At 50.2% G+C, this 23003-nt stretch overlaps 20 non-coding genes across 20 annotated transcripts; all 20 read right to left on the bottom strand.

Annotated features, from left to right (window-relative positions):
* Positions 1-1020: 1020 nt before the first annotated feature.
* On the bottom strand, positions 1021-1139 carry LOC124743031. The gene has a single exon (XR_007010356.1). It is a non-coding gene; the product is annotated as a 5S ribosomal RNA (ribosomal RNA).
* Positions 1140-2164: 1025 nt separating this feature from the next.
* Positions 2165-2283, bottom strand: LOC124743030. The gene has a single exon (XR_007010355.1). It is a non-coding gene; the product is annotated as a 5S ribosomal RNA (ribosomal RNA).
* Positions 2284-3308: 1025 nt separating this feature from the next.
* On the bottom strand, positions 3309-3427 carry LOC124743029. The gene has a single exon (XR_007010354.1). It is a non-coding gene; the product is annotated as a 5S ribosomal RNA (ribosomal RNA).
* A 1024-nt stretch (positions 3428-4451) lies between these two features.
* LOC124743075 lies at positions 4452-4570 on the bottom strand. The gene has a single exon (XR_007010395.1). It is a non-coding gene; the product is annotated as a 5S ribosomal RNA (ribosomal RNA).
* A 1025-nt stretch (positions 4571-5595) lies between these two features.
* LOC124743028 lies at positions 5596-5714 on the bottom strand. Its single transcript, XR_007010353.1, has one exon. It is a non-coding gene; the product is annotated as a 5S ribosomal RNA (ribosomal RNA).
* Positions 5715-6739: 1025 nt separating this feature from the next.
* LOC124743049 lies at positions 6740-6858 on the bottom strand. The gene has a single exon (XR_007010371.1). It is a non-coding gene; the product is annotated as a 5S ribosomal RNA (ribosomal RNA).
* A 1025-nt stretch (positions 6859-7883) lies between these two features.
* Positions 7884-8002, bottom strand: LOC124743027. Its single transcript, XR_007010352.1, has one exon. It is a non-coding gene; the product is annotated as a 5S ribosomal RNA (ribosomal RNA).
* Positions 8003-9026: 1024 nt separating this feature from the next.
* Positions 9027-9145, bottom strand: LOC124743074. Its single transcript, XR_007010394.1, has one exon. It is a non-coding gene; the product is annotated as a 5S ribosomal RNA (ribosomal RNA).
* Positions 9146-10169: 1024 nt separating this feature from the next.
* On the bottom strand, positions 10170-10288 carry LOC124743073. The gene has a single exon (XR_007010393.1). It is a non-coding gene; the product is annotated as a 5S ribosomal RNA (ribosomal RNA).
* Positions 10289-11313: 1025 nt separating this feature from the next.
* On the bottom strand, positions 11314-11432 carry LOC124743026. The gene has a single exon (XR_007010351.1). It is a non-coding gene; the product is annotated as a 5S ribosomal RNA (ribosomal RNA).
* A 1024-nt stretch (positions 11433-12456) lies between these two features.
* On the bottom strand, positions 12457-12575 carry LOC124743071. Its single transcript, XR_007010391.1, has one exon. It is a non-coding gene; the product is annotated as a 5S ribosomal RNA (ribosomal RNA).
* Positions 12576-13600: 1025 nt separating this feature from the next.
* Positions 13601-13719, bottom strand: LOC124743024. Its single transcript, XR_007010349.1, has one exon. It is a non-coding gene; the product is annotated as a 5S ribosomal RNA (ribosomal RNA).
* Positions 13720-14744: 1025 nt separating this feature from the next.
* LOC124743023 lies at positions 14745-14863 on the bottom strand. Its single transcript, XR_007010348.1, has one exon. It is a non-coding gene; the product is annotated as a 5S ribosomal RNA (ribosomal RNA).
* Positions 14864-15888: 1025 nt separating this feature from the next.
* On the bottom strand, positions 15889-16007 carry LOC124743021. The gene has a single exon (XR_007010347.1). It is a non-coding gene; the product is annotated as a 5S ribosomal RNA (ribosomal RNA).
* Positions 16008-17031: 1024 nt separating this feature from the next.
* On the bottom strand, positions 17032-17150 carry LOC124743070. The gene has a single exon (XR_007010390.1). It is a non-coding gene; the product is annotated as a 5S ribosomal RNA (ribosomal RNA).
* A 1025-nt stretch (positions 17151-18175) lies between these two features.
* Positions 18176-18294, bottom strand: LOC124743069. Its single transcript, XR_007010389.1, has one exon. It is a non-coding gene; the product is annotated as a 5S ribosomal RNA (ribosomal RNA).
* A 1025-nt stretch (positions 18295-19319) lies between these two features.
* Positions 19320-19438, bottom strand: LOC124743068. The gene has a single exon (XR_007010388.1). It is a non-coding gene; the product is annotated as a 5S ribosomal RNA (ribosomal RNA).
* Positions 19439-20463: 1025 nt separating this feature from the next.
* Positions 20464-20582, bottom strand: LOC124743066. The gene has a single exon (XR_007010387.1). It is a non-coding gene; the product is annotated as a 5S ribosomal RNA (ribosomal RNA).
* Positions 20583-21607: 1025 nt separating this feature from the next.
* LOC124743065 lies at positions 21608-21726 on the bottom strand. Its single transcript, XR_007010386.1, has one exon. It is a non-coding gene; the product is annotated as a 5S ribosomal RNA (ribosomal RNA).
* A 1025-nt stretch (positions 21727-22751) lies between these two features.
* LOC124743064 lies at positions 22752-22870 on the bottom strand. The gene has a single exon (XR_007010385.1). It is a non-coding gene; the product is annotated as a 5S ribosomal RNA (ribosomal RNA).
* Between the last annotated feature and the right edge of the window lie 133 nt (positions 22871-23003).

The raw sequence follows: 23003 nt of genomic DNA, 5'->3' as shown, positions 1-23003 counted from the left end.
TATAATGTAGGCGCATGGCAGAATTCGCATTCGGTTCTTATCCCAACACACACAAAATCTTACTTTTCGGTCGAAAGCAGCCGCATTTTTTTTTATTGACAATTCGTCACGTTAGCGCGAACGCAATCCTGAGTTCCAAAACTTATGAGCCGGAAGGACGTGCTTCGTGTATTTTTTTTTTGTGAGCTTTATAAATTTATTTATTAACATTACATCGTTACAAGCTAACAACTTTACAACATAAAACATGAACAGAATTGTAATTTTAAGCACTTCCTTCCGCAATCCGACGTGCCAGCAGAGCGACTGCCGAACTAGCGGGCGCGCCGCCGTGTGTGTGAGACGCGCAGCTTCTCGTTGCACCTCCTGTCATCCGCTTGGCGCGTGCAGCCTTCGACACTCGCGGAAGACGCATCTTGTCCCTGGCGTCCAGCGCAGGAGGGCTGGCGCGCGGCCGGCCGGCGTGTGGCCTGTGCGGGGTGTGGCAGTGTCTTGTTGGAGGGCGCCACTGCTGGCGATGTGAGCTTCCTCGCCTCGCCTCGCCTCGCCTCAGACGAGGTGTTTGCGTAATTTGCAGTGCATTCGCACCATTCCTGTCCCTGTGCCTGTCCCCGTCCCGACTTGTCCCGACTTTGCTCGACTGCCGCTCGCTGCCGCTCGGGTCGTGGCCCATATAACAGCGCAAGCACAAGAAACGTCTGCAGGAGATGAGGAGACGAGACGAGACGACTAAAGAATAACTTTATGATTACATATCGAAGTAGGAATTGTACACCGCTACACAACAACAGGCGCTGACGTATTTCAGAACATATCTGCCTATTCGTACTGTTTTGTCGTTTTCAAAGACTTCCTGGCGAACTTGGTTAGCACATTCTCCCTCAAACTGAGACATTTACTGCAATTTCGTACCTTATGGTCACTACAGTAGTTTAAAATGCTTAAGCAAGAATCTTTGTCACAACAGAACGGTGGTATGGAAAGAGGGCGGTATAAAAAAAAAAAAAGTAAATGAAGGGGAGCCAACAGCACGTGGTGTTCCCAGGCGGTCAACCATCCAAGTACTAACCACGCCCGATGTTGCTTAACTTCGGTGATCGGACGAGAACCGGTGTACTCAACATGGTATGGCCGTTGGCGCCCATATAATGTAGGCGCATGGCAGAATTCGCATTCGGTTCTTATCCCAACACACACAAAATCTTACTTTTCGGTCGAAAGCAGCCGCATTTTTTTTTATTGACAATTCGTCACGTTAGCGCGAACGCAATCCTGAGTTCCAAAACTTATGAGCCGGAAGGACGTGCTTCGTGTATTTTTTTTTTGTGAGCTTTATAAATTTATTTATTAACATTACATCGTTACAAGCTAACAACTTTACAACATAAAACATGAACAGAATTGTAATTTTAAGCACTTCCTTCCGCAATCCGACGTGCCAGCAGAGCGACTGCCGAACTAGCGGGCGCGCCGCCGTGTGTGTGAGACGCGCAGCTTCTCGTTGCACCTCCTGTCATCCGCTTGGCGCGTGCAGCCTTCGACACTCGCGGAAGACGCATCTTGTCCCTGGCGTCCAGCGCAGGAGGGCTGGCGCGCGGCCGGCCGGCGTGTGGCCTGTGCGGGGTGTGGCAGTGTCTTGTTGGAGGGCGCCACTGCTGGCGATGTGAGCTTCCTCGCCTCGCCTCGCCTCGCCTCAGACGAGGTGTTTGCGTAATTTGCAGTGCATTCGCACCATTCCTGTCCCTGTGCCTGTCCCCGTCCCGACTTGTCCCGACTTTGCTCGACTGCCGCTCGCTGCCGCTCGGGTCGTGGCCCATATAACAGCGCAAGCACAAGAAACGTCTGCAGGAGATGAGGAGACGAGACGAGACGACTAAAGAATAACTTTATGATTACATATCGAAGTAGGAATTGTACACCGCTACACAACAACAGGCGCTGACGTATTTCAGAACATATCTGCCTATTCGTACTGTTTTGTCGTTTTCAAAGACTTCCTGGCGAACTTGGTTAGCACATTCTCCCTCAAACTGAGACATTTACTGCAATTTCGTACCTTATGGTCACTACAGTAGTTTAAAATGCTTAAGCAAGAATCTTTGTCACAACAGAACGGTGGTATGGAAAGAGGGCGGTATAAAAAAAAAAAAAGTAAATGAAGGGGAGCCAACAGCACGTGGTGTTCCCAGGCGGTCAACCATCCAAGTACTAACCACGCCCGATGTTGCTTAACTTCGGTGATCGGACGAGAACCGGTGTACTCAACATGGTATGGCCGTTGGCGCCCATATAATGTAGGCGCATGGCAGAATTCGCATTCGGTTCTTATCCCAACACACACAAAATCTTACTTTTCGGTCGAAAGCAGCCGCATTTTTTTTTATTGACAATTCGTCACGTTAGCGCGAACGCAATCCTGAGTTCCAAAACTTATGAGCCGGAAGGACGTGCTTCGTGTATTTTTTTTTTGTGAGCTTTATAAATTTATTTATTAACATTACATCGTTACAAGCTAACAACTTTACAACATAAAACATGAACAGAATTGTAATTTTAAGCACTTCCTTCCGCAATCCGACGTGCCAGCAGAGCGACTGCCGAACTAGCGGGCGCGCCGCCGTGTGTGTGAGACGCGCAGCTTCTCGTTGCACCTCCTGTCATCCGCTTGGCGCGTGCAGCCTTCGACACTCGCGGAAGACGCATCTTGTCCCTGGCGTCCAGCGCAGGAGGGCTGGCGCGCGGCCGGCCGGCGTGTGGCCTGTGCGGGGTGTGGCAGTGTCTTGTTGGAGGGCGCCACTGCTGGCGATGTGAGCTTCCTCGCCTCGCCTCGCCTCGCCTCAGACGAGGTGTTTGCGTAATTTGCAGTGCATTCGCACCATTCCTGTCCCTGTGCCTGTCCCCGTCCCGACTTGTCCCGACTTTGCTCGACTGCCGCTCGCTGCCGCTCGGGTCGTGGCCCATATAACAGCGCAAGCACAAGAAACGTCTGCAGGAGATGAGGAGACGAGACGAGACGACTAAAGAATAACTTTATGATTACATATCGAAGTAGGAATTGTACACCGCTACACAACAACAGGCGCTGACGTATTTCAGAACATATCTGCCTATTCGTACTGTTTTGTCGTTTTCAAAGACTTCCTGGCGAACTTGGTTAGCACATTCTCCCTCAAACTGAGACATTTACTGCAATTTCGTACCTTATGGTCACTACAGTAGTTTAAAATGCTTAAGCAAGAATCTTTGTCACAACAGAACGGTGGTATGGAAAGAGGGCGGTATAAAAAAAAAAAAAGTAAATGAAGGGGAGCCAACAGCACGTGGTGTTCCCAGGCGGTCAACCATCCAAGTACTAACCACGCCCGATGTTGCTTAACTTCGGTGATCGGACGAGAACCGGTGTACTCAACATGGTATGGCCGTTGGCGCCCATATAATGTAGGCGCATGGCAGAATTCGCATTCGGTTCTTATCCCAACACACACAAAATCTTACTTTTCGGTCGAAAGCAGCCGCATTTTTTTTTATTGACAATTCGTCACGTTAGCGCGAACGCAATCCTGAGTTCCAAAACTTATGAGCCGGAAGGACGTGCTTCGTGTATTTTTTTTTTGTGAGCTTTATAAATTTATTTATTAACATTACATCGTTACAAGCTAACAACTTTACAACATAAAACATGAACAGAATTGTAATTTTAAGCACTTCCTTCCGCAATCCGACGTGCCAGCAGAGCGACTGCCGAACTAGCGGGCGCGCCGCCGTGTGTGTGAGACGCGCAGCTTCTCGTTGCACCTCCTGTCATCCGCTTGGCGCGTGCAGCCTTCGACACTCGCGGAAGACGCATCTTGTCCCTGGCGTCCAGCGCAGGAGGGCTGGCGCGCGGCCGGCCGGCGTGTGGCCTGTGCGGGGTGTGGCAGTGTCTTGTTGGAGGGCGCCACTGCTGGCGATGTGAGCTTCCTCGCCTCGCCTCGCCTCGCCTCAGACGAGGTGTTTGCGTAATTTGCAGTGCATTCGCACCATTCCTGTCCCTGTGCCTGTCCCCGTCCCGACTTGTCCCGACTTTGCTCGACTGCCGCTCGCTGCCGCTCGGGTCGTGGCCCATATAACAGCGCAAGCACAAGAAACGTCTGCAGGAGATGAGGAGACGAGACGAGACGACTAAAGAATAACTTTATGATTACATATCGAAGTAGGAATTGTACACCGCTACACAACAACAGGCGCTGACGTATTTCAGAACATATCTGCCTATTCGTACTGTTTTGTCGTTTTCAAAGACTTCCTGGCGAACTTGGTTAGCACATTCTCCCTCAAACTGAGACATTTACTGCAATTTCGTACCTTATGGTCACTACAGTAGTTTAAAATGCTTAAGCAAGAATCTTTGTCACAACAGAACGGTGGTATGGAAAGAGGGCGGTATAAAAAAAAAAAAGTAAATGAAGGGGAGCCAACAGCACGTGGTGTTCCCAGGCGGTCACCCATCCAAGTACTAACCACGCCCGATGTTGCTTAACTTCGGTGATCGGACGAGAACCGGTGTACTCAACATGGTATGGCCGTTGGCGCCCATATAATGTAGGCGCATGGCAGAATTCGCATTCGGTTCTTATCCCAACACACACAAAATCTTACTTTTCGGTCGAAAGCAGCCGCATTTTTTTTTATTGACAATTCGTCACGTTAGCGCGAACGCAATCCTGAGTTCCAAAACTTATGAGCCGGAAGGACGTGCTTCGTGTATTTTTTTTTTGTGAGCTTTATAAATTTATTTATTAACATTACATCGTTACAAGCTAACAACTTTACAACATAAAACATGAACAGAATTGTAATTTTAAGCACTTCCTTCCGCAATCCGACGTGCCAGCAGAGCGACTGCCGAACTAGCGGGCGCGCCGCCGTGTGTGTGAGACGCGCAGCTTCTCGTTGCACCTCCTGTCATCCGCTTGGCGCGTGCAGCCTTCGACACTCGCGGAAGACGCATCTTGTCCCTGGCGTCCAGCGCAGGAGGGCTGGCGCGCGGCCGGCCGGCGTGTGGCCTGTGCGGGGTGTGGCAGTGTCTTGTTGGAGGGCGCCACTGCTGGCGATGTGAGCTTCCTCGCCTCGCCTCGCCTCGCCTCAGACGAGGTGTTTGCGTAATTTGCAGTGCATTCGCACCATTCCTGTCCCTGTGCCTGTCCCCGTCCCGACTTGTCCCGACTTTGCTCGACTGCCGCTCGCTGCCGCTCGGGTCGTGGCCCATATAACAGCGCAAGCACAAGAAACGTCTGCAGGAGATGAGGAGACGAGACGAGACGACTAAAGAATAACTTTATGATTACATATCGAAGTAGGAATTGTACACCGCTACACAACAACAGGCGCTGACGTATTTCAGAACATATCTGCCTATTCGTACTGTTTTGTCGTTTTCAAAGACTTCCTGGCGAACTTGGTTAGCACATTCTCCCTCAAACTGAGACATTTACTGCAATTTCGTACCTTATGGTCACTACAGTAGTTTAAAATGCTTAAGCAAGAATCTTTGTCACAACAGAACGGTGGTATGGAAAGAGGGCGGTATAAAAAAAAAAAAAGTAAATGAAGGGGAGCCAACAGCACGTGGTGTTCCCAGGCGGTCAACCATCCAAGTACTAACCACGCCCGATGTTGCTTAACTTCGGTGATCGGACGAGAACCGGTGTACTCAACATGGTATGGCCGTTGGCGCCCATATAATGTAGGCGCATGGCAGAATTCGCATTCGGTTCTTATCCCAACACACACAAAATCTTACTTTTCGGTCGAAAGCAGCCGCATTTTTTTTTATTGACAATTCGTCACGTTAGCGCGAACGCAATCCTGAGTTCCAAAACTTATGAGCCGGAAGGACGTGCTTCGTGTATTTTTTTTTTGTGAGCTTTATAAATTTATTTATTAACATTACATCGTTACAAGCTAACAACTTTACAACATAAAACATGAACAGAATTGTAATTTTAAGCACTTCCTTCCGCAATCCGACGTGCCAGCAGAGCGACTGCCGAACTAGCGGGCGCGCCGCCGTGTGTGTGAGACGCGCAGCTTCTCGTTGCACCTCCTGTCATCCGCTTGGCGCGTGCAGCCTTCGACACTCGCGGAAGACGCATCTTGTCCCTGGCGTCCAGCGCAGGAGGGCTGGCGCGCGGCCGGCCGGCGTGTGGCCTGTGCGGGGTGTGGCAGTGTCTTGTTGGAGGGCGCCACTGCTGGCGATGTGAGCTTCCTCGCCTCGCCTCGCCTCGCCTCAGACGAGGTGTTTGCGTAATTTGCAGTGCATTCGCACCATTCCTGTCCCTGTGCCTGTCCCCGTCCCGACTTGTCCCGACTTTGCTCGACTGCCGCTCGCTGCCGCTCGGGTCGTGGCCCATATAACAGCGCAAGCACAAGAAACGTCTGCAGGAGATGAGGAGACGAGACGAGACGACTAAAGAATAACTTTATGATTACATATCGAAGTAGGAATTGTACACCGCTACACAACAACAGGCGCTGACGTATTTCAGAACATATCTGCCTATTCGTACTGTTTTGTCGTTTTCAAAGACTTCCTGGCGAACTTGGTTAGCACATTCTCCCTCAAACTGAGACATTTACTGCAATTTCGTACCTTATGGTCACTACAGTAGTTTAAAATGCTTAAGCAAGAATCTTTGTCACAACAGAACGGTGGTATGGAAAGAGGGCGGTATAAAAAAAAAAAAAGTAAATGAAGGGGAGCCAACAGCACGTGGTGTTCCCAGGCGGTCAACCATCCAATTACTAACCACGCCCGATGTTGCTTAACTTCGGTGATCGGACGAGAACCGGTGTACTCAACATGGTATGGCCGTTGGCGCCCATATAATGTAGGCGCATGGCAGAATTCGCATTCGGTTCTTATCCCAACACACACAAAATCTTACTTTTCGGTCGAAAGCAGCCGCATTTTTTTTTATTGACAATTCGTCACGTTAGCGCGAACGCAATCCTGAGTTCCAAAACTTATGAGCCGGAAGGACGTGCTTCGTGTATTTTTTTTTTGTGAGCTTTATAAATTTATTTATTAACATTACATCGTTACAAGCTAACAACTTTACAACATAAAACATGAACAGAATTGTAATTTTAAGCACTTCCTTCCGCAATCCGACGTGCCAGCAGAGCGACTGCCGAACTAGCGGGCGCGCCGCCGTGTGTGTGAGACGCGCAGCTTCTCGTTGCACCTCCTGTCATCCGCTTGGCGCGTGCAGCCTTCGACACTCGCGGAAGACGCATCTTGTCCCTGGCGTCCAGCGCAGGAGGGCTGGCGCGCGGCCGGCCGGCGTGTGGCCTGTGCGGGGTGTGGCAGTGTCTTGTTGGAGGGCGCCACTGCTGGCGATGTGAGCTTCCTCGCCTCGCCTCGCCTCGCCTCAGACGAGGTGTTTGCGTAATTTGCAGTGCATTCGCACCATTCCTGTCCCTGTGCCTGTCCCCGTCCCGACTTGTCCCGACTTTGCTCGACTGCCGCTCGCTGCCGCTCGGGTCGTGGCCCATATAACAGCGCAAGCACAAGAAACGTCTGCAGGAGATGAGGAGACGAGACGAGACGACTAAAGAATAACTTTATGATTACATATCGAAGTAGGAATTGTACACCGCTACACAACAACAGGCGCTGACGTATTTCAGAACATATCTGCCTATTCGTACTGTTTTGTCGTTTTCAAAGACTTCCTGGCGAACTTGGTTAGCACATTCTCCCTCAAACTGAGACATTTACTGCAATTTCGTACCTTATGGTCACTACAGTAGTTTAAAATGCTTAAGCAAGAATCTTTGTCACAACAGAACGGTGGTATGGAAAGAGGGCGGTATAAAAAAAAAAAAAGTAAATGAAGGGGAGCCAACAGCACGTGGTGTTCCCAGGCGGTCAACCATCCAAGTACTAACCACGCCCGATGTTGCTTAACTTCGGTGATCGGACGAGAACCGGTGTACTCAACATGGTATGGCCGTTGGCGCCCATATAATGTAGGCGCATGGCAGAATTCGCATTCGGTTCTTATCCCAACACACACAAAATCTTACTTTTCGGTCGAAAGCAGCCGCATTTTTTTTTATTGACAATTCGTCACGTTAGCGCGAACGCAATCCTGAGTTCCAAAACTTATGAGCCGGAAGGACGTGCTTCGTGTATTTTTTTTTTGTGAGCTTTATAAATTTATTTATTAACATTACATCGTTACAAGCTAACAACTTTACAACATAAAACATGAACAGAATTGTAATTTTAAGCACTTCCTTCCGCAATCCGACGTGCCAGCAGAGCGACTGCCGAACTAGCGGGCGCGCCGCCGTGTGTGTGAGACGCGCAGCTTCTCGTTGCACCTCCTGTCATCCGCTTGGCGCGTGCAGCCTTCGACACTCGCGGAAGACGCATCTTGTCCCTGGCGTCCAGCGCAGGAGGGCTGGCGCGCGGCCGGCCGGCGTGTGGCCTGTGCGGGGTGTGGCAGTGTCTTGTTGGAGGGCGCCACTGCTGGCGATGTGAGCTTCCTCGCCTCGCCTCGCCTCGCCTCAGACGAGGTGTTTGCGTAATTTGCAGTGCATTCGCACCATTCCTGTCCCTGTGCCTGTCCCCGTCCCGACTTGTCCCGACTTTGCTCGACTGCCGCTCGCTGCCGCTCGGGTCGTGGCCCATATAACAGCGCAAGCACAAGAAACGTCTGCAGGAGATGAGGAGACGAGACGAGACGACTAAAGAATAACTTTATGATTACATATCGAAGTAGGAATTGTACACCGCTACACAACAACAGGCGCTGACGTATTTCAGAACATATCTGCCTATTCGTACTGTTTTGTCGTTTTCAAAGACTTCCTGGCGAACTTGGTTAGCACATTCTCCCTCAAACTGAGACATTTACTGCAATTTCGTACCTTATGGTCACTACAGTAGTTTAAAATGCTTAAGCAAGAATCTTTGTCACAACAGAACGGTGGTATGGAAAGAGGGCGGTATAAAAAAAAAAAAGTAAATGAAGGGGAGCCAACAGCACGTGGTGTTCCCAGGCGGTCACCCATCCAAGTACTAACCACGCCCGATGTTGCTTAACTTCGGTGATCGGACGAGAACCGGTGTACTCAACATGGTATGGCCGTTGGCGCCCATATAATGTAGGCGCATGGCAGAATTCGCATTCGGTTCTTATCCCAACACACACAAAATCTTACTTTTCGGTCGAAAGCAGCCGCATTTTTTTTTATTGACAATTCGTCACGTTAGCGCGAACGCAATCCTGAGTTCCAAAACTTATGAGCCGGAAGGACGTGCTTCGTGTATTTTTTTTTTGTGAGCTTTATAAATTTATTTATTAACATTACATCGTTACAAGCTAACAACTTTACAACATAAAACATGAACAGAATTGTAATTTTAAGCACTTCCTTCCGCAATCCGACGTGCCAGCAGAGCGACTGCCGAACTAGCGGGCGCGCCGCCGTGTGTGTGAGACGCGCAGCTTCTCGTTGCACCTCCTGTCATCCGCTTGGCGCGTGCAGCCTTCGACACTCGCGGAAGACGCATCTTGTCCCTGGCGTCCAGCGCAGGAGGGCTGGCGCGCGGCCGGCCGGCGTGTGGCCTGTGCGGGGTGTGGCAGTGTCTTGTTGGAGGGCGCCACTGCTGGCGATGTGAGCTTCCTCGCCTCGCCTCGCCTCGCCTCAGACGAGGTGTTTGCGTAATTTGCAGTGCATTCGCACCATTCCTGTCCCTGTGCCTGTCCCCGTCCCGACTTGTCCCGACTTTGCTCGACTGCCGCTCGCTGCCGCTCGGGTCGTGGCCCATATAACAGCGCAAGCACAAGAAACGTCTGCAGGAGATGAGGAGACGAGACGAGACGACTAAAGAATAACTTTATGATTACATATCGAAGTAGGAATTGTACACCGCTACACAACAACAGGCGCTGACGTATTTCAGAACATATCTGCCTATTCGTACTGTTTTGTCGTTTTCAAAGACTTCCTGGCGAACTTGGTTAGCACATTCTCCCTCAAACTGAGACATTTACTGCAATTTCGTACCTTATGGTCACTACAGTAGTTTAAAATGCTTAAGCAAGAATCTTTGTCACAACAGAACGGTGGTATGGAAAGAGGGCGGTATAAAAAAAAAAAAGTAAATGAAGGGGAGCCAACAGCACGTGGTGTTCCCAGGCGGTCACCCATCCAAGTACTAACCACGCCCGATGTTGCTTAACTTCGGTGATCGGACGAGAACCGGTGTACTCAACATGGTATGGCCGTTGGCGCCCATATAATGTAGGCGCATGGCAGAATTCGCATTCGGTTCTTATCCCAACACACACAAAATCTTACTTTTCGGTCGAAAGCAGCCGCATTTTTTTTTATTGACAATTCGTCACGTTAGCGCGAACGCAATCCTGAGTTCCAAAACTTATGAGCCGGAAGGACGTGCTTCGTGTATTTTTTTTTTGTGAGCTTTATAAATTTATTTATTAACATTACATCGTTACAAGCTAACAACTTTACAACATAAAACATGAACAGAATTGTAATTTTAAGCACTTCCTTCCGCAATCCGACGTGCCAGCAGAGCGACTGCCGAACTAGCGGGCGCGCCGCCGTGTGTGTGAGACGCGCAGCTTCTCGTTGCACCTCCTGTCATCCGCTTGGCGCGTGCAGCCTTCGACACTCGCGGAAGACGCATCTTGTCCCTGGCGTCCAGCGCAGGAGGGCTGGCGCGCGGCCGGCCGGCGTGTGGCCTGTGCGGGGTGTGGCAGTGTCTTGTTGGAGGGCGCCACTGCTGGCGATGTGAGCTTCCTCGCCTCGCCTCGCCTCGCCTCAGACGAGGTGTTTGCGTAATTTGCAGTGCATTCGCACCATTCCTGTCCCTGTGCCTGTCCCCGTCCCGACTTGTCCCGACTTTGCTCGACTGCCGCTCGCTGCCGCTCGGGTCGTGGCCCATATAACAGCGCAAGCACAAGAAACGTCTGCAGGAGATGAGGAGACGAGACGAGACGACTAAAGAATAACTTTATGATTACATATCGAAGTAGGAATTGTACACCGCTACACAACAACAGGCGCTGACGTATTTCAGAACATATCTGCCTATTCGTACTGTTTTGTCGTTTTCAAAGACTTCCTGGCGAACTTGGTTAGCACATTCTCCCTCAAACTGAGACATTTACTGCAATTTCGTACCTTATGGTCACTACAGTAGTTTAAAATGCTTAAGCAAGAATCTTTGTCACAACAGAACGGTGGTATGGAAAGAGGGCGGTATAAAAAAAAAAAAAGTAAATGAAGGGGAGCCAACAGCACGTGGTGTTCCCAGGCGGTCAACCATCCAAGTACTAACCACGCCCGATGTTGCTTAACTTCGGTGATCGGACGAGAACCGGTGTACTCAACATGGTATGGCCGTTGGCGCCCATATAATGTAGGCGCATGGCAGAATTCGCATTCGGTTCTTATCCCAACACACACAAAATCTTACTTTTCGGTCGAAAGCAGCCGCATTTTTTTTTATTGACAATTCGTCACGTTAGCGCGAACGCAATCCTGAGTTCCAAAACTTATGAGCCGGAAGGACGTGCTTCGTGTATTTTTTTTTTGTGAGCTTTATAAATTTATTTATTAACATTACATCGTTACAAGCTAACAACTTTACAACATAAAACATGAACAGAATTGTAATTTTAAGCACTTCCTTCCGCAATCCGACGTGCCAGCAGAGCGACTGCCGAACTAGCGGGCGCGCCGCCGTGTGTGTGAGACGCGCAGCTTCTCGTTGCACCTCCTGTCATCCGCTTGGCGCGTGCAGCCTTCGACACTCGCGGAAGACGCATCTTGTCCCTGGCGTCCAGCGCAGGAGGGCTGGCGCGCGGCCGGCCGGCGTGTGGCCTGTGCGGGGTGTGGCAGTGTCTTGTTGGAGGGCGCCACTGCTGGCGATGTGAGCTTCCTCGCCTCGCCTCGCCTCGCCTCAGACGAGGTGTTTGCGTAATTTGCAGTGCATTCGCACCATTCCTGTCCCTGTGCCTGTCCCCGTCCCGACTTGTCCCGACTTTGCTCGACTGCCGCTCGCTGCCGCTCGGGTCGTGGCCCATATAACAGCGCAAGCACAAGAAACGTCTGCAGGAGATGAGGAGACGAGACGAGACGACTAAAGAATAACTTTATGATTACATATCGAAGTAGGAATTGTACACCGCTACACAACAACAGGCGCTGACGTATTTCAGAACATATCTGCCTATTCGTACTGTTTTGTCGTTTTCAAAGACTTCCTGGCGAACTTGGTTAGCACATTCTCCCTCAAACTGAGACATTTACTGCAATTTCGTACCTTATGGTCACTACAGTAGTTTAAAATGCTTAAGCAAGAATCTTTGTCACAACAGAACGGTGGTATGGAAAGAGGGCGGTATAAAAAAAAAAAAGTAAATGAAGGGGAGCCAACAGCACGTGGTGTTCCCAGGCGGTCACCCATCCAAGTACTAACCACGCCCGATGTTGCTTAACTTCGGTGATCGGACGAGAACCGGTGTACTCAACATGGTATGGCCGTTGGCGCCCATATAATGTAGGCGCATGGCAGAATTCGCATTCGGTTCTTATCCCAACACACACAAAATCTTACTTTTCGGTCGAAAGCAGCCGCATTTTTTTTTATTGACAATTCGTCACGTTAGCGCGAACGCAATCCTGAGTTCCAAAACTTATGAGCCGGAAGGACGTGCTTCGTGTATTTTTTTTTTGTGAGCTTTATAAATTTATTTATTAACATTACATCGTTACAAGCTAACAACTTTACAACATAAAACATGAACAGAATTGTAATTTTAAGCACTTCCTTCCGCAATCCGACGTGCCAGCAGAGCGACTGCCGAACTAGCGGGCGCGCCGCCGTGTGTGTGAGACGCGCAGCTTCTCGTTGCACCTCCTGTCATCCGCTTGGCGCGTGCAGCCTTCGACACTCGCGGAAGACGCATCTTGTCCCTGGCGTCCAGCGCAGGAGGGCTGGCGCGCGGCCGGCCGGCGTGTGGCCTGTGCGGGGTGTGGCAGTGTCTTGTTGGAGGGCGCCACTGCTGGCGATGTGAGCTTCCTCGCCTCGCCTCGCCTCGCCTCAGACGAGGTGTTTGCGTAATTTGCAGTGCATTCGCACCATTCCTGTCCCTGTGCCTGTCCCCGTCCCGACTTGTCCCGACTTTGCTCGACTGCCGCTCGCTGCCGCTCGGGTCGTGGCCCATATAACAGCGCAAGCACAAGAAACGTCTGCAGGAGATGAGGAGACGAGACGAGACGACTAAAGAATAACTTTATGATTACATATCGAAGTAGGAATTGTACACCGCTACACAACAACAGGCGCTGACGTATTTCAGAACATATCTGCCTATTCGTACTGTTTTGTCGTTTTCAAAGACTTCCTGGCGAACTTGGTTAGCACATTCTCCCTCAAACTGAGACATTTACTGCAATTTCGTACCTTATGGTCACTACAGTAGTTTAAAATGCTTAAGCAAGAATCTTTGTCACAACAGAACGGTGGTATGGAAAGAGGGCGGTATAAAAAAAAAAAAAGTAAATGAAGGGGAGCCAACAGCACGTGGTGTTCCCAGGCGGTCAACCATCCAAGTACTAACCACGCCCGATGTTGCTTAACTTCGGTGATCGGACGAGAACCGGTGTACTCAACATGGTATGGCCGTTGGCGCCCATATAATGTAGGCGCATGGCAGAATTCGCATTCGGTTCTTATCCCAACACACACAAAATCTTACTTTTCGGTCGAAAGCAGCCGCATTTTTTTTTATTGACAATTCGTCACGTTAGCGCGAACGCAATCCTGAGTTCCAAAACTTATGAGCCGGAAGGACGTGCTTCGTGTATTTTTTTTTTGTGAGCTTTATAAATTTATTTATTAACATTACATCGTTACAAGCTAACAACTTTACAACATAAAACATGAACAGAATTGTAATTTTAAGCACTTCCTTCCGCAATCCGACGTGCCAGCAGAGCGACTGCCGAACTAGCGGGCGCGCCGCCGTGTGTGTGAGACGCGCAGCTTCTCGTTGCACCTCCTGTCATCCGCTTGGCGCGTGCAGCCTTCGACACTCGCGGAAGACGCATCTTGTCCCTGGCGTCCAGCGCAGGAGGGCTGGCGCGCGGCCGGCCGGCGTGTGGCCTGTGCGGGGTGTGGCAGTGTCTTGTTGGAGGGCGCCACTGCTGGCGATGTGAGCTTCCTCGCCTCGCCTCGCCTCGCCTCAGACGAGGTGTTTGCGTAATTTGCAGTGCATTCGCACCATTCCTGTCCCTGTGCCTGTCCCCGTCCCGACTTGTCCCGACTTTGCTCGACTGCCGCTCGCTGCCGCTCGGGTCGTGGCCCATATAACAGCGCAAGCACAAGAAACGTCTGCAGGAGATGAGGAGACGAGACGAGACGACTAAAGAATAACTTTATGATTACATATCGAAGTAGGAATTGTACACCGCTACACAACAACAGGCGCTGACGTATTTCAGAACATATCTGCCTATTCGTACTGTTTTGTCGTTTTCAAAGACTTCCTGGCGAACTTGGTTAGCACATTCTCCCTCAAACTGAGACATTTACTGCAATTTCGTACCTTATGGTCACTACAGTAGTTTAAAATGCTTAAGCAAGAATCTTTGTCACAACAGAACGGTGGTATGGAAAGAGGGCGGTATAAAAAAAAAAAAAGTAAATGAAGGGGAGCCAACAGCACGTGGTGTTCCCAGGCGGTCAACCATCCAAGTACTAACCACGCCCGATGTTGCTTAACTTCGGTGATCGGACGAGAACCGGTGTACTCAACATGGTATGGCCGTTGGCGCCCATATAATGTAGGCGCATGGCAGAATTCGCATTCGGTTCTTATCCCAACACACACAAAATCTTACTTTTCGGTCGAAAGCAGCCGCATTTTTTTTTATTGACAATTCGTCACGTTAGCGCGAACGCAATCCTGAGTTCCAAAACTTATGAGCCGGAAGGACGTGCTTCGTGTATTTTTTTTTTGTGAGCTTTATAAATTTATTTATTAACATTACATCGTTACAAGCTAACAACTTTACAACATAAAACATGAACAGAATTGTAATTTTAAGCACTTCCTTCCGCAATCCGACGTGCCAGCAGAGCGACTGCCGAACTAGCGGGCGCGCCGCCGTGTGTGTGAGACGCGCAGCTTCTCGTTGCACCTCCTGTCATCCGCTTGGCGCGTGCAGCCTTCGACACTCGCGGAAGACGCATCTTGTCCCTGGCGTCCAGCGCAGGAGGGCTGGCGCGCGGCCGACCGGCGTGTGGCCTGTGCGGGGTGTGGCAGTGTCTTGTTGGAGGGCGCCACTGCTGGCGATGTGAGCTTCCTCGCCTCGCCTCGCCTCGCCTCAGACGAGGTGTTTGCGTAATTTGCAGTGCATTCGCACCATTCCTGTCCCTGTGCCTGTCCCCGTCCCGACTTGTCCCGACTTTGCTCGACTGCCGCTCGCTGCCGCTCGGGTCGTGGCCCATATAACAGCGCAAGCACAAGAAACGTCTGCAGGAGATGAGGAGACGAGACGAGACGACTAAAGAATAACTTTATGATTACATATCGAAGTAGGAATTGTACACCGCTACACAACAACAGGCGCTGACGTATTTCAGAACATATCTGCCTATTCGTACTGTTTTGTCGTTTTCAAAGACTTCCTGGCGAACTTGGTTAGCACATTCTCCCTCAAACTGAGACATTTACTGCAATTTCGTACCTTATGGTCACTACAGTAGTTTAAAATGCTTAAGCAAGAATCTTTGTCACAACAGAACGGTGGTATGGAAAGAGGGCGGTATAAAAAAAAAAAAAGTAAATGAAGGGGAGCCAACAGCACGTGGTGTTCCCAGGCGGTCAACCATCCAAGTACTAACCACGCCCGATGTTGCTTAACTTCGGTGATCGGACGAGAACCGGTGTACTCAACATGGTATGGCCGTTGGCGCCCATATAATGTAGGCGCATGGCAGAATTCGCATTCGGTTCTTATCCCAACACACACAAAATCTTACTTTTCGGTCGAAAGCAGCCGCATTTTTTTTTATTGACAATTCGTCACGTTAGCGCGAACGCAATCCTGAGTTCCAAAACTTATGAGCCGGAAGGACGTGCTTCGTGTATTTTTTTTTTGTGAGCTTTATAAATTTATTTATTAACATTACATCGTTACAAGCTAACAACTTTACAACATAAAACATGAACAGAATTGTAATTTTAAGCACTTCCTTCCGCAATCCGACGTGCCAGCAGAGCGACTGCCGAACTAGCGGGCGCGCCGCCGTGTGTGTGAGACGCGCAGCTTCTCGTTGCACCTCCTGTCATCCGCTTGGCGCGTGCAGCCTTCGACACTCGCGGAAGACGCATCTTGTCCCTGGCGTCCAGCGCAGGAGGGCTGGCGCGCGGCCGGCCGGCGTGTGGCCTGTGCGGGGTGTGGCAGTGTCTTGTTGGAGGGCGCCACTGCTGGCGATGTGAGCTTCCTCGCCTCGCCTCGCCTCGCCTCAGACGAGGTGTTTGCGTAATTTGCAGTGCATTCGCACCATTCCTGTCCCTGTGCCTGTCCCCGTCCCGACTTGTCCCGACTTTGCTCGACTGCCGCTCGCTGCCGCTCGGGTCGTGGCCCATATAACAGCGCAAGCACAAGAAACGTCTGCAGGAGATGAGGAGACGAGACGAGACGACTAAAGAATAACTTTATGATTACATATCGAAGTAGGAATTGTACACCGCTACACAACAACAGGCGCTGACGTATTTCAGAACATATCTGCCTATTCGTACTGTTTTGTCGTTTTCAAAGACTTCCTGGCGAACTTGGTTAGCACATTCTCCCTCAAACTGAGACATTTACTGCAATTTCGTACCTTATGGTCACTACAGTAGTTTAAAATGCTTAAGCAAGAATCTTTGTCACAACAGAACGGTGGTATGGAAAGAGGGCGGTATAAAAAAAAAAAAGTAAATGAAGGGGAGCCAACAGCACGTGGTGTTCCCAGGCGGTCACCCATCCAAGTACTAACCACGCCCGATGTTGCTTAACTTCGGTGATCGGACGAGAACCGGTGTACTCAACATGGTATGGCCGTTGGCGCCCATATAATGTAGGCGCATGGCAGAATTCGCATTCGGTTCTTATCCCAACACACACAAAATCTTACTTTTCGGTCGAAAGCAGCCGCATTTTTTTTTATTGACAATTCGTCACGTTAGCGCGAACGCAATCCTGAGTTCCAAAACTTATGAGCCGGAAGGACGTGCTTCGTGTATTTTTTTTTTGTGAGCTTTATAAATTTATTTATTAACATTACATCGTTACAAGCTAACAACTTTACAACATAAAACATGAACAGAATTGTAATTTTAAGCACTTCCTTCCGCAATCCGACGTGCCAGCAGAGCGACTGCCGAACTAGCGGGCGCGCCGCCGTGTGTGTGAGACGCGCAGCTTCTCGTTGCACCTCCTGTCATCCGCTTGGCGCGTGCAGCCTTCGACACTCGCGGAAGACGCATCTTGTCCCTGGCGTCCAGCGCAGGAGGGCTGGCGCGCGGCCGGCCGGCGTGTGGCCTGTGCGGGGTGTGGCAGTGTCTTGTTGGAGGGCGCCACTGCTGGCGATGTGAGCTTCCTCGCCTCGCCTCGCCTCGCCTCAGACGAGGTGTTTGCGTAATTTGCAGTGCATTCGCACCATTCCTGTCCCTGTGCCTGTCCCCGTCCCGACTTGTCCCGACTTTGCTCGACTGCCGCTCGCTGCCGCTCGGGTCGTGGCCCATATAACAGCGCAAGCACAAGAAACGTCTGCAGGAGATGAGGAGACGAGACGAGACGACTAAAGAATAACTTTATGATTACATATCGAAGTAGGAATTGTACACCGCTACACAACAACAGGCGCTGACGTATTTCAGAACATATCTGCCTATTCGTACTGTTTTGTCGTTTTCAAAGACTTCCTGGCGAACTTGGTTAGCACATTCTCCCTCAAACTGAGACATTTACTGCAATTTCGTACCTTATGGTCACTACAGTAGTTTAAAATGCTTAAGCAAGAATCTTTGTCACAACAGAACGGTGGTATGGAAAGAGGGCGGTATAAAAAAAAAAAAAGTAAATGAAGGGGAGCCAACAGCACGTGGTGTTCCCAGGCGGTCACCCATCCAAGTACTAACCACGCCCGATGTTGCTTAACTTCGGTGATCGGACGAGAACCGGTGTACTCAACATGGTATGGCCGTTGGCGCCCATATAATGTAGGCGCATGGCAGAATTCGCATTCGGTTCTTATCCCAACACACACAAAATCTTACTTTTCGGTCGAAAGCAGCCGCATTTTTTTTTATTGACAATTCGTCACGTTAGCGCGAACGCAATCCTGAGTTCCAAAACTTATGAGCCGGAAGGACGTGCTTCGTGTATTTTTTTTTTGTGAGCTTTATAAATTTATTTATTAACATTACATCGTTACAAGCTAACAACTTTACAACATAAAACATGAACAGAATTGTAATTTTAAGCACTTCCTTCCGCAATCCGACGTGCCAGCAGAGCGACTGCCGAACTAGCGGGCGCGCCGCCGTGTGTGTGAGACGCGCAGCTTCTCGTTGCACCTCCTGTCATCCGCTTGGCGCGTGCAGCCTTCGACACTCGCGGAAGACGCATCTTGTCCCTGGCGTCCAGCGCAGGAGGGCTGGCGCGCGGCCGGCCGGCGTGTGGCCTGTGCGGGGTGTGGCAGTGTCTTGTTGGAGGGCGCCACTGCTGGCGATGTGAGCTTCCTCGCCTCGCCTCGCCTCGCCTCAGACGAGGTGTTTGCGTAATTTGCAGTGCATTCGCACCATTCCTGTCCCTGTGCCTGTCCCCGTCCCGACTTGTCCCGACTTTGCTCGACTGCCGCTCGCTGCCGCTCGGGTCGTGGCCCATATAACAGCGCAAGCACAAGAAACGTCTGCAGGAGATGAGGAGACGAGACGAGACGACTAAAGAATAACTTTATGATTACATATCGAAGTAGGAATTGTACACCGCTACACAACAACAGGCGCTGACGTATTTCAGAACATATCTGCCTATTCGTACTGTTTTGTCGTTTTCAAAGACTTCCTGGCGAACTTGGTTAGCACATTCTCCCTCAAACTGAGACATTTACTGCAATTTCGTACCTTATGGTCACTACAGTAGTTTAAAATGCTTAAGCAAGAATCTTTGTCACAACAGAACGGTGGTATGGAAAGAGGGCGGTATAAAAAAAAAAAAAGTAAATGAAGGGGAGCCAACAGCACGTGGTGTTCCCAGGCGGTCACCCATCCAAGTACTAACCACGCCCGATGTTGCTTAACTTCGGTGATCGGACGAGAACCGGTGTACTCAACATGGTATGGCCGTTGGCGCCCATATAATGTAGGCGCATGGCAGAATTCGCATTCGGTTCTTATCCCAACACACACAAAATCTTACTTTTCGGTCGAAAGCAGCCGCATTTTTTTTTATTGACAATTCGTCACGTTAGCGCGAACGCAATCCTGAGTTCCAAAACTTATGAGCCGGAAGGACGTGCTTCGTGTATTTTTTTTTTGTGAGCTTTATAAATTTATTTATTAACATTACATCGTTACAAGCTAACAACTTTACAACATAAAACATGAACAGAATTGTAATTTTAAGCACTTCCTTCCGCAATCCGACGTGCCAGCAGAGCGACTGCCGAACTAGCGGGCGCGCCGCCGTGTGTGTGAGACGCGCAGCTTCTCGTTGCACCTCCTGTCATCCGCTTGGCGCGTGCAGCCTTCGACACTCGCGGAAGACGCATCTTGTCCCTGGCGTCCAGCGCAGGAGGGCTGGCGCGCGGCCGGCCGGCGTGTGGCCTGTGCGGGGTGTGGCAGTGTCTTGTTGGAGGGCGCCACTGCTGGCGATGTGAGCTTCCTCGCCTCGCCTCGCCTCGCCTCAGACGAGGTGTTTGCGTAATTTGCAGTGCATTCGCACCATTCCTGTCCCTGTGCCTGTCCCCGTCCCGACTTGTCCCGACTTTGCTCGACTGCCGCTCGCTGCCGCTCGGGTCGTGGCCCATATAACAGCGCAAGCACAAGAAACGTCTGCAGGAGATGAGGAGACGAGACGAGACGACTAAAGAATAACTTTATGATTACATATCGAAGTAGGAATTGTACACCGCTACACAACAACAGGCGCTGACGTATTTCAGAACATATCTGCCTATTCGTACTGTTTTGTCGTTTTCAAAGACTTCCTGGCGAACTTGGTTAGCACATTCTCCCTCAAACTGAGACATTTACTGCAATTTCGTACCTTATGGTCACTACAGTAGTTTAAAATGCTTAAGCAAGAATCTTTGTCACAACAGAACGGTGGTATGGAAAGAGGGCGGTATAAAAAAAAAAAAAGTAAATGAAGGGGAGCCAACAGCACGTGGTGTTCCCAGGCGGTCACCCATCCAAGTACTAACCACGCCCGATGTTGCTTAACTTCGGTGATCGGACGAGAACCGGTGTACTCAACATGGTATGGCCGTTGGCGCCCATATAATGTAGGCGCATGGCAGAATTCGCATTCGGTTCTTATCCCAACACACACAAAATCTTACTTTTCGGTCGAAAGCAGCCGCATTTTTTTTTATTGACAATTCGTCACGTTAGCGCGAACGCAATCCTGAGTTCCAAAACTTATGAGCCGGAAGGACGTGCTTCGTGTATTTTTTTTTTGTGAGCTTTATAAATTTATTTATTAACATTACATCGTTACAAGCTAACAACTTTACAACATAAAACATGAACAGAATTGTAATTTTAAGCACTTCCTTCCGCAATCCGACGTGCCAGCAGAGCGACTGCCGAACTAGCGGGCGCGCCGCCGTGTGTGTGAGACGCGCAGCTTCTCGTTGCACCTCCTGTCATCCGCTTGGCGCGTGCAGCCTTCGACACTCGCGGAAGACGCATCTTGTCCCTGGCGTCCAGCGCAGGAGGGCTGGCGCGCGGCCGGCCGGCGTGTGGCCTGTGCGGGGTGTGGCAGTGTCTTGTTGGAGGGCGCCACTGCTGGCGATGTGAGCTTCCTCGCCTCGCCTCGCCTCGCCTCAGACGAGGTGTTTGCGTAATTTGCAGTGCATTCGCACCATTCCTGTCCCTGTGCCTGTCCCCGTCCCGACTTGTCCCGACTTTGCTCGACTGCCGCTCGCTGCCGCTCGGGTCGTGGCCCATATAACAGCGCAAGCACAAGAAACGTCTGCAGGAGATGAGGAGACGAGACGAGACGACTAAAGAATAACTTTATGATTACATATCGAAGTAGGAATTGTACACCGCTACACAACAACAGGCGCTGACGTATTTCAGAACATATCTGCCTATTCGTACTGTTTTGTCGTTTTCAAAGACTTCCTGGCGAACTTGGTTAGCACATTCTCCCTCAAACTGAGACATTTACTGCAATTTCGTACCTTATGGTCACTACAGTAGTTTAAAATGCTTAAGCAAGAATCTTTGTCACAACAGAACGGTGGTATGGAAAGAGGGCGGTATAAAAAAAAAAAAAGTAAATGAAGGGGAGCCAACAGCACGTGGTGTTCCCAGGCGGTCACCCATCCAAGTACTAACCACGCCCGATGTTGCTTAACTTCGGTGATCGGACGAGAACCGGTGTACTCAACATGGTATGGCCGTTGGCGCCCATATAATGTAGGCGCATGGCAGAATTCGCATTCGGTTCTTATCCCAACACACACAAAATCTTACTTTTCGGTCGAAAGCAGCCGCATTTTTTTTTATTGACAATTCGTCACGTTAGCGCGAACGCAATCCTGAGTTCCAAAACTTATGAGCCGGAAGGACGTGCTTCGTGTATTTTTTTTTTGTGAGCTTTATAAATTTATTTATTAACATTACATCGTTACAAGCTAACAACTTTACAACATAAAACATGAACAGAATTGTAATTTTAAGCACTTCCTTCCGCAATCCGACGTGCCAGCAGAGCGACTGCCGAACTAGCGGGCGCGCCGCCGTGTGTGTGAGACGCGCAGCTTCTCGTTGCACCTCCTGTCATCCGCTTGGCGCGTGCAGCCTTCGACACTCGCGGAAGACGCATCTTGTCCCTGGCGTCCAGCGCAGGAGGGCTGGCGCGCGGCCGGCCGGCGTGTGGCCTGTGCGGGGTGTGGCAGTGTCTTGTTGGAGGGCGCCACTGCTGGCGATGTGAGCTTCCTCGCCTCGCCTCGCCTCGCCTCAGACGAGGTGTTTGCGTAATTTGCAGTGCATTCGCACCATTCCTGTCCCTGTGCCTGTCCCCGTCCCGACTTGTCCCGACTTTGCTCGACTGCCGCTCGCTGCCGCTCGGGTCGTGGCCCATATAACAGCGCAAGCACAAGAAACGTCTGCAGGAGATGAGGAGACGAGACGAGACGACTAAAGAATAACTTTATGATTACATATCGAAGTAGGAATTGTACACCGCTACACAACAACAGGCGCTGACGTATTTCAGAACATATCTGCCTATTCGTACTGTTTTGTCGTTTTCAAAGACTTCCTGGCGAACTTGGTTAGCACATTCTCCCTCAAACTGAGACATTTACTGCAATTTCGTACCTTATGGTCACTACAGTAGTTTAAAATGCTTAAGCAAGAATCTTTGTCACAACAGAACGGTGGTATGGAAAGAGGGCGGTATAAAAAAAAAAAAAGTAAATGAAGGGGAGCCAACAGCACGTGGTGTTCCCAGGCGGTCACCCATCCAAGTACTAACCACGCCCGATGTTGCTTAACTTCGGTGATCGGACGAGAACCGGTGTACTCAACATGGTATGGCCGTTGGCGCCCATATAATGTAGGCGCATGGCAGAATTCGCATTCGGTTCTTATCCCAACACACACAAAATCTTACTTTTCGGTCGAAAGCAGCCGCATTTTTTTTTATTGACAATTCGTCACGTTAGCGCGAACGCAATC

Source organism: Schistocerca piceifrons, unplaced genomic scaffold (genome assembly GCF_021461385.2).
Source record: "Schistocerca piceifrons isolate TAMUIC-IGC-003096 unplaced genomic scaffold, iqSchPice1.1 HiC_scaffold_2411, whole genome shotgun sequence".
Classification (NCBI taxonomy): Eukaryota; Metazoa; Arthropoda; class Insecta; order Orthoptera; family Acrididae; genus Schistocerca; species Schistocerca piceifrons.
The sequence above is the reverse complement of the archived record's forward strand: the minus strand, read 5'-3'. Positions and strand labels throughout refer to the sequence as shown.